A 7,924-nucleotide genomic window follows, 5' to 3' on the forward strand; every position below is an offset into this window, starting at 1 on the left:
AGATAATAACATTGATAAGAACATTTGAATGATGAGTGAAAAAACTGGCTGATTTTTGACACAAACGTGTCTTCTTTAGAGTCAAATACTTGATTAATACTTCATTAATAAACACCGCAAACACTGATACCAAATACCCCAATCTACCAGGATATATATGTAACTATAAAGTAAGAAATGCATTATTCCTTACAAAATATAAGTTATCCATATTTTAAAATTCCAAAGCCATAAAATGTATACCATGTCATCATTATGCCTTGTTTGAATTAAAAAAAAAAACCCCAAAAACATGATTCTGTTGTCAATTGACCCCATAATAAAGAGATGGAAAAACAAGCATTATGTTTTCCAAGAATGCACCTTAGGTCTAAAATGTATCCTTTTCCATTGAGCTGAATATGTTGATATGTGCATAATACTGGAGTGTTGATTCATTGTCTGTACTTAAAGGTTGATAATTAACTTTTCTTATTGCATGATAGGCCTGTGCTACATTAATGTTATTGTATTAGTTTGTTTTGAGGGTGTTCAGAGCTGACACACTGGGTTTTTAGTATTTCAAATAGAATGAAAACAAATTGACCAAGGTGATCCAAAAATATTAAAGAGGAATAAATACTTTGACTGAAAGGCTGCAGACGTTAAAAAACAAAACAAAATGGCACTTTGTTTTAAACTTGGCATGTTCCTGCACTGAGCCAAGTGTGTGCCCAGAAGAACCAGTGCCTGAGTTGTAACCCTGCTCTGCAGTGTCTGTATAGATCAGACACTTCAGTGGGGCTTTTTTGGTGCTTTTATCTAATAAGTGATTGAATCAACTTTAGCCAAAAGTGTCAAAAGCCCAGCTGAAGCACCTGATTTTTATAGACACTGCAGAGCTGGGTCAAAGTAATGTGCTGCTTCTTCTAGTAGAGTGCTTTTTTTTTTTTTTTAACATCTGCAAGCAACCAAAGTAATTAGTGAACAGAAAAGTAGATGATGATACACTTAAAATGTATTTGTATGTACAGTAATATAATATAATTTTAGAAAAAAAATGAAATCTTGGTTTAAGTGATATCCTGGATTGAAAGCTGACTTCAAAGGAGCCAGTATTCTATCCTCCATTCTTTAAAAAAAAATCTGGACTTAACATTTTCTTGTACAAATAATCATCTAGCATCTTGGAACTTTTTTAAATTGCACTGTTTTTTAAGATATGAAAATACATGGGTTACTTAGTTATAAGTGGCAGGTGATGGAAATAAATGATATTCTTTTTTTTTTACCTCAGGATATTGTCCTTGAAATAAGATGAAACAGAAGGGCCATACAAGACCGTCATTGGTTAAACATAGCATGTTGTAGAAGTAGTTTGACTTTATCGTGTTTTTCTCTCTTACAGTGGTAATTGATTCTTAAACCATCAAATATTAAGTAATGATTTTAATGTGAAGGTAGAATAACAATTTTAAAACAAAAAGTGTTTGTTATTTACATCAGTCTCCCACTCAAAAGGGTTAATTTAATTTCTGAAATCAGAATGTCTAGAAGTAGGAGAGAGACTTTTTTGATCACGTTTTGCAATTCAGCAATGAAATATAATCCAAGAGCTTGATTTTGGTTTGATTTTTTTTTTTAAATAAAGAGGGACCTATCACACTGGGTCATGGCAGTATAAATCTGTTACTCAGTGCAACTTAAATTTTAGATGTAGTTTAGAAGATCAAAATCTGTGCCTATACACTTTTGGGTCTATTAAAAAAACATACAAAATAGAAAAACTTAGATTGTACTTTCAGATTTTCTAGCACAATTCTAATATGCTGTTTTAGTCAAGTCAAGTTACAGGAAACAGGTTTTTTTGTTTATGTTGGAGACAAAGAAAAATCCTATGCACAGATGATGGGTGACTATGAAAGGGTTTGTTGGTTTGTTTAGCATATGAAAAAAGCACAGAACCAATTCTAAAAAGAATAAGAATCTGAACGTTTTCAAAATGAAGGATGAATCAGAAGAGGAGAGAGTAAGAAGACAAAGAGAAAAACCAGTCACTAGTCCAACCATGTGACAGAGCCAGAGGCAAATTTGAAGTTGTCAGTACTATTGCCCATTGAGATTGCCTTCGGGTCTGTCAGAGACCACAGCTGGAAGAATATCTTCCACTGTTTTACTTTAAGGTCCTTTAAAAGCCATCTGAGAATGAAGAGTGGTAAAGAGGTAGTGGGGTAATTTAAATAGTACACCTATAATTCTCTACACCATAGAACTCTATTTTAAAATATTTTTAATAGAATATTATTGCCAGGATTTTAATATTCTTTCGGGGGGGGGGGGGGGGCGTGCTTTTACAAATTAGTTCATGTTTAAAAGGCAATGTATAGTAAAAAAAAATCCTAAACCTCTTCTGTAAAAGGATTATTTGTTATTTTTTTCCATTTTACATAAATATTGTTAGCATTGTCAGTTCAAATACAGCAACAGCGACTTCAAGTGAGCTGCTTTTGCACTTGTTCAATGCTTAATTTAAGCTACATGAGTAAAGTTAAAAAAATATTCTTTTTTTTTCCGCTGATTCGAAGAACTGCACTCAAGGGTGAGGTCAGAATTATATTCAGTACATCTGTAGTGCACAAGCAATTTATAATGGACCATAGCCTGCATAACCTCTACTGTTTAAGTTGTCATAACTTCAATAAGAAGTTACTAGAATAATGGTGCTGTATTTGGACAATCTGGCACAACTTCTGAATTTTGATTTGATGAACTCTCTGCCTTTGTGTGGTATGGGTGTCTTGCTGTAATCCTCTATTATGTATTTTGTGTTAAGAAGAGGGGAAGTGGCACCTGAATGTCTGCCTCATTATATAAGACTATCCTTGATTACAAACAGCCACACAGGGCCTCCTTTAAACAAAACAATGGAGTTGATAAATCCTAAATAAAGGGGTGGGGGGTGTTTTTGTTTTTCTTCTGAACTTGAGAGGGGTAGCAACCACACAATATACTATCTGATGGGCAACCTTAGTCACTTGTTCTGGGGCTTGAGGCTGACCACAAAAGTTGTATGCCGAAGCGACTGGAATATTCATAACAACATCTGCTCAGGACCTCTCTCTCTCTCTCTCTCTCACTGAACAAACCAGGAGAAAGAGGTTGTGCTAAAGGAGTAAAGGCCAGAAGAGACAGCCTGGAACCCTGAAAGAATTGGAGAATGGAGAAATGGTGAGGAGGTGGGGACAGAAAAAAGCATGCAAGTATTTTGTATTTTTCATGATTCAACCTGTCTCCTATAATAAAGGCAAGAGTGATTACTTTAAATTGCACTAAAGTCTCTTGCATTACCTTCTAGTATCAAGAGTTACTCAAAAGTTAAATCATAAATCAGGCTACAAAAGAAGGTAGAGCTCTGAGAAGTTTACTTAAGCACTGGGGAGTCTTAGAGAGGAAGGTGACATTTCCAGTACTGGTCTTAAATGCCTGAATCTCACAAGGTTATCTCTGTATAGGATTAGGGCAAAAACAATTATTTCTGCTGGCATGGTTTGTTTCATTCTCCATGCTGGATGCTTTATCCTTTCTGGGAAGGTCTACTGGGAAGGTCCATGCAGAGTGCTTGGTGCATGAACATGACAGTCAGGAGAACAGTCAATTCCCAAATCTCCAATTAACTTTGTGGATGACTAATGAAATCTCTGTGTCTCATTTATACTGTTTGTGAAAATTAAACAGGTATAACAACATCTTTTGTGAAGTGTTTTTAGATCTACAAATCGAAAATAATGTACTTCAGGTACATTCAAATTTCCCATGAAGAAATGTGTCAAAAACAATTAAAAATCATATGCTTGTCAAGAAAACTACAAAAAAAATATATTCACTCCCCATAAAATTGCTATAATCTTTGACCAATCAAAAAATATGTAGTCAATTGACCAGTGAATTGACAATATTTGATCGGTCAATTGACCAGCTTGCCAACCCTCATAAAAACTGAGATTAACTCATCCCAAATCTCCAAGGGCATTTTTACATGTGCTCTGGTGTCAGGGTGGGGGGTTCTAATTAAAGCGCCCACAGCATCATGTGTATTCAGCATCCTGCACTTCAAAATGGTGGTGGGGGCACTTTATCTAAAGCTTGTTCAATGGCACATGTAGAGGTGTCCCAAAAGACTCAGTCTATCAGGGGAGCTTTTCAGCCCCATGCATTTAAAACTCCTTTTCATAGGTACCCATAGGTAACTGTAGATGGACGGGCCACTGGCAGCTCTTCTTCCTTCTATTTGAAGGTTTGAGTTTTTGGGTTTTTTTAATAGGATATTCTAAAAATCACCAAGGCTAAGGAAAGCAGTGTGAAGCTGTCCTGGGAGATTCTGAGAGTGGCAAAAGGGCTCTCAGGGCTTCTCAACATTGTGGACTTCTCTGCATGCTGAGCAGAAGCAAGTGCATGGGGCTATCCTTCTGGGTGGCAGTCCTAAACTGAGAAGGAAATGTGCTTATAAACACAGCCTCATTTTTTGAACTTGGCTTTACAATGACCAGGAATGGGTAGATCAGTCTTATTAGTGGATGGTGGTCCTGGGCTTAGAAGAGAGGTAGTGTGAATATACTCTTAAGTTTCACTTGGCTCAGTACTGACCACACACAACAGATGGCTATCTCCACTGAACACCCTTAATCCCGATCCCCAAATGCAGTTAAGACAAAGGCTGGAAGCTCTGCTGAACTTTAGGACCAAAGTCAAATCTGCCTCCTAGCTCACCCTTCCTTGGAATGTAGTTGGAATTCATCAATGGGCACAAGCTAATTGAGGAAAACATTAGGTTGGACATAAGAAAAAAAACTTTTTTTCTGTAAGGCTTACCAGAATCTGGAACACTCCCAGCAGAGGTGACACAATTGCCATCCTTGGATGTGTTCAAGATGAGGTTGGATAAGTACCTTGTCTAGCTTGTTTGAGCCCAATAACATTCTATCCATGGCAGGGGACTGGACTTGATGATCCTGTAGGTGCCTTCCAGTCCTTTGATTCGATGATTAATTGATTTGGGTCAAACCAGTTTATGAAACTTCTGTCCCAGACCCCTTCATTGTTTATGTTAAATCAGAGTCCTCCAGCATCCCAGCATGCTTTCTAACCCGGGGCTGGGCTGGGCTGTGCTATCTGCTCCACAGAGCAGGGCTGGCCTCTCCCCTCTGCTCCCTAGCTGGGGCTGGTTCACTGGCCTCACTGGCTGGCTCACTGAACCCCACCTGCCCCCCCCCCCGCCGAACCCTGACTGGGTTTTAGGGCCAAAGATGGGGGTTAAGATCACCTTCCCCAGAGTATGAAGTTGCACTACCCTGCTGGCCTACTTAGCACTGACTGTGACTGTGAACTACAAATCCCAGAGGCTTCTGGAAGCAGGAAGAAGGGACAAGCAACCCTGTGGAGTCCAGCTGCTCTTATGCTGGACTGCATATCTCAGAAACCTCAGAGGCAGCAGGAAGAGTAAGTGAACATACAGTCCAGGCTGTGTTTATAGTTTTTCAGAGAAATAACTATTTTTGTTCAAGCTTTTATTAATTCAGTGCTACTACCTTCCCCTGCCTTGCCTCACCCAGGCAGAGCACAGCTTGGGGCCTGGCCATGCTCCCTCAGGTTTATCAGGGAATGGGAAAAAGCCTTGGAGTGGCTGGCAGGCATACTCTAGCACCTCCTCCCCCCTCCCCCAACCCAGCTTCTGGCTTGAGCCACTGTAGGCGCATGGCTGCATTGCCTGAATCAAAAGTGAATGTGTGTTTATTTGCTTATCAGTTCAAATGCTACAGCTTAGACTAACCAGCAAAGACTGAATTAATTCATCTTCAGGCACTTTGACTGTCTGTACCTAGCCATAGGAAGTCTATAAGCAGAAATCATACAATTTATAAAAAACTGTGTTTCCAACTTCCAGTCTTCTATATACCACTTACTGTCTTTACTGTCCCTAATTAGAGCCAAACATGGAGAAATGAGAATAATTATTGTTCCTCACATAGAGCCTTTGAAGAAAGCATATAGTAGAGGTTAAGTTAGCTGATGTAGAAGCTGCAAGAGAAACTTGAAGCCTAGATGTGGCTCAGACTGGTTGAAATTGAGTCTAAGGGGACTCTTAAATATCAGTGCAAGCATACCCTGCATTCAGGAAGCATGGTGAGTAGAGTCCTCCACAGGGAGAAACATGTAGGCAGGCACACATGTTCTTTCAATTTATATAAAGAATGAAGATTGTTGGGAGGTTAAGAGTTACAATTCACTGAAAAGTATTTCAGTTTGGAAGGAGGTTGGAAGAATAAAAAATACATTGATTGCCTTAATAAATATGAATGGCCATAGACAGTAATAAAAATGCTAACATAACAGATTATGCCATTATGCAGACTGAATTTAGTTGCACCTGTGCAATCTCACTGAAGCCAGAGGTAGAAGGTAACCCTATTTTATTCAGTGGTAGTTAATAAGAACTGTAAGATGTGCTGTTGGGAGATAGAAGGGTAAGCAGGAAAAACTATAGTTTAACATCTTGCTTAAAGGATGAAAGATGGCAGTTACAGCACTTGGTTATCATCAACTTATGATGAGTTTATCATAAAATCATCCTACATTTTCAACTTTCCAAAAGGTTCAAGATCTGGAAAATGACTAAATGATAAAGAATGTGTAATTTAGATCACAGTATCCAGTATTTTGGGGATGCATTTCCTTTCATGTACTTCCCCAAAAGTACAAATCAATTTTGGAACTAAATAAGGAACAAATTTTAGAATAAACTGTATCTAAATTTCATTTGTTTCTCTAGATTTCACTTACACTTGTTCAACAAGGACAAGTGCAAACTCCTGCACTTAGGACGGAACAATCCCATGAACCAGTATAGGTTGGGGGCTGACTGGCTGGGCAACAGCTCTGCAGAAAATGACCCAGGGGTTACAGTGGACAATAAGCTGCAGATGAACCAACAGTGTGCCATTGTTACAAAGAAAGCTAATGGCATACTGAGCTGCATTGGTAGGAATGTTACCAGCAAGTCAAGGGAAGTGATTATTCCCCTCTATTCAGCACTGGCAAGGCCGCATCTGGAGTACTGTGTTCAATTTTGGGGCCCCCACTACAGAAAGAATGTGAACAAATTGGATAGGGTCCAGTGAAGCACAACAAAAACGATGAGGGGACTGGGCGACATGACTTATGAGGAAAGACTGAGGGAACTAGACGTATTTAGTCTAGAGAAGAAGAGACTGGGAGTGTATTTAATAGCAGCCGTCAACTACCTAGACTGTTCAAAGTGATGGCAGATGACAGAACAAGAAGCAACAGTTTCAAGTTGCAGCAAGAGAAGTTTAGGTTAGATACTAGGGAGAATTTTCTCACTAGGAGGGTAGTAAAATACTGGAACAGGTTACCCAGAGAAGTAGTGGACTCTCCATCCTTGGAGGTTTTTAAGACCTGGCTAGACAAAGGTTTGTCTGGGATGATCTAGTTGGGGTTGGTTCTGCTTTGAGCAGAGGGTTAGACTAGATGACCTCCTCAGGTCCTTTCCAACCCTAATTTTCTTGATTCTATAATTCTAAATTTTCAATTTGCATTGAAACTGATGAAGTGATCATTACAGGTGACTGTTCGACAAGTATATGTACAGAACTGCCAGTTGTTATATTCAATAATAAGTGTCCCAATTCTCCATTAGTTCCACTGACAAATGGGCAAGTTCAGTAGAAGAGTAAGTCCCCTGCTCTGCTCAGTCCGTATGACAAGGGAGAAACCTTTCTGGCTTTACTGTTAAATGGTCACGTCATTCCCCCCAGCATCAGTAGAGATTCTACATATCCCTCTACTTTAGAAGGAAAGCACCTGTAATTGGAACAAGTTCAAGATCTGCAGCATTCGTCCATTCCACCCTGTTTGAAGTCAAAAGCTG

Source organism: Alligator mississippiensis, chromosome 3 (genome assembly GCF_030867095.1).
Source record: "Alligator mississippiensis isolate rAllMis1 chromosome 3, rAllMis1, whole genome shotgun sequence".
NCBI lineage: Eukaryota > Metazoa > Chordata > Crocodylia > Alligatoridae > Alligator > Alligator mississippiensis.